The sequence below is a fragment of the Rhyacophila brunnea genome, unplaced genomic scaffold (assembly GCF_057557595.1).
Source record: "Rhyacophila brunnea isolate RB1 unplaced genomic scaffold, BYU_Rbru_1.0 scaffold_21, whole genome shotgun sequence".
NCBI lineage: Eukaryota > Metazoa > Arthropoda > Insecta > Trichoptera > Rhyacophilidae > Rhyacophila > Rhyacophila brunnea.
In genome coordinates, this window is record NW_028232871.1 from 9,494,478 (window position 1) to 9,496,928 (window position 2,451).

The following is a 2,451-nucleotide window of genomic DNA, read 5'->3' on the forward strand; positions in this document are numbered from 1 at the left end:
TGTAGAGACGAGGATGGTTTATTATGACCAAAAGTAGATGATTCAGATCTCATGTACCATTTGTACACAATTGTTTAGAGAGGGCAAATATTTAGTGTAGTAATTGTTGGTAATGTATTTTGAAATGGACTTAACCTGTCCGATTCATTCTGATTATAATATTGTACAAGTTAAATATGTACTGTATTTTAATTTGAAAGGAAAAGTTTCATCTTTCATAATTTTATAAGTCTATTTGCATAAATATCAATATTCTTATAGACACTCTAAAAAGGAAAAAGGGGGTAACCCTCAGTTTTCAAAATAGGTTTTATTGCATAATAACGTTGTAAACAACTAAATACACGTTGTGTCCAAAGGATGTAAGCTGAAAATGCCGATTTATTATCTAGATTTGGCTAATTTAAAAAAAAGAAGGAAGTGATATCGGACAAATAATGAAATTACCATAATTTTTGTTGGGTTTTTTTGATTAAATTAATATCGGATTAGGGATATAAAAACCAAATTATTAATTATCATGCACTTCAAGGTTATGTCTATTTTGTATTGTAACTTTGGCCGAAAATCAAAACAAAAACGTTTTTGTGCCTCCTGTAAAATTTTATTTGTGTGTATTATGCCCTTTTTTCTTTCCACATTCGAATTTAAAACTTAAAAACCATTTCACTCAGTAATGCTTTTCCCTCAATAAATTACTAGACAGTAAAAAAACCAGTAATTCCTATCCCATATACATTTTCACCTAACTGCTCTACAGAATAACAATCGGCATTAGGTGAAACTGGCAGTAACAAATATTTATCTATAATTATTCTAATTCTCTTATAAAGAATTCACATTAAATATTATTAATGTTATAACAAAAATAAAATACTCCAACCGATATATATACAAAAATAATACATAATAATTATTATATTAGTCTTGAATCAGCTTTAAGCTCTAAAACTGACTATAAGTTTTTGTCCACCTATCTACGCCGTAGTCGCGTAGACCGTAGATGGTACAAAATCGTAAAGCTCACGTTAGATGGTAAAATTTGCCGCTCTTGTCGATTTTCAAATCTTATTTTTATAAATTGTAAGTATTATTTGGGTACTTATTAATATTAAATTGTATAACTTTGTAAGATTCAAAACGTTCAATAATGAATAATAATAATAATATGTAGTACCTATATTAATTTGTTAAATAGTTTTATTTATTGTAATTTTTCCACATTTATAAAATACGAAGAAATTTATATAAAATAAATGTGTTGTTGTTTCTTTTAATTTTATCATCAGTTGGATAGGTCATGTCCGCAGAAAATCAATGAAAATAACTATGAGCTTTCTAAATATAATATTTTTTGAATTTGTCTTTTTTTACAATGAATCTAATTTTTTACTACACATCAGACAATTAGATAAAGGCATCTTATTTGAAATTTGTTTTTTAACCCTTGCTTGTTCATAGAAGGTGGTTGTCTTTTTTTCTCATTGTGTTGAACAGTTTCATTGAATTATTTTTAAAAGTTAATGTTATTCGCTACAATAATAACAATTGTCCTGGCGCCCAGTTGTCCCATTCCCGATATTTATCGTCAGTTACTGAGTTGGTACTATATATATACATATATATATTTTAAATTATACTTCTTTTGGGGCGTTTGGTAGAGTGAAATTGAGAGCTGCGCGCGCACACCGTTACGAAAGTGCGCGACAGTATGAAGTTAGCTGCGAATTAGTCAGCTGTATACAAACGAAAGTTTGATAGTAGAATTGTTCCGTTGCCTAGGCGTCAGCCATTTGCAATTCCTTACGTAAACAAACGATTAAAAGTCAGAGTGACAGTTGTTGTTACTTTAAAAATAAAAACAACGAGAAATAATTATATAATTTAGTAATATAAGTTAAATTGTATAAAAATAAACCAACGGCGCTCCAATAAGCGGCCCCTTTTCTTGAGTGTGTAATTTAACAAGATAATTAAGAGCTTGTCGAAGAATCTAGGTTATCTCAAGTGTTGTTTTTGTTTTGTTACGCCAAAGAAGTATAACTTCCAACGCGCGTACATAAGTACACAGACCGATTTTTTTATGTAATAATATTATGTATGTATTGTAATATTTAAAATGATTTTGGTCGAATTTATATTTGTCGCGTACAAAAATTAGCCAATACTTTGGCATTCATTTCGTGTTGCAGTAATATGTTGCTATTATATTATTATTCACACTGTAAAGTGACTCAGGGAAAATTCGTCTTTTTCGCCTTAAAATGTAACACATTACCACGGCGAAATTGCCCGGTAACAAACCTACGCCCGTCCACCTGTCTTGTGCTCTTGGTCGTCCGCTGGGGACCGCAAATAGACGGTGGGAGTAGAATCCGCCCCCCTCGCGCGCCCGGGGGGCGTCGGTGGGGGTTCGACGCCGACTAGGAGCGCCGCGACGCCCTCCCAGCC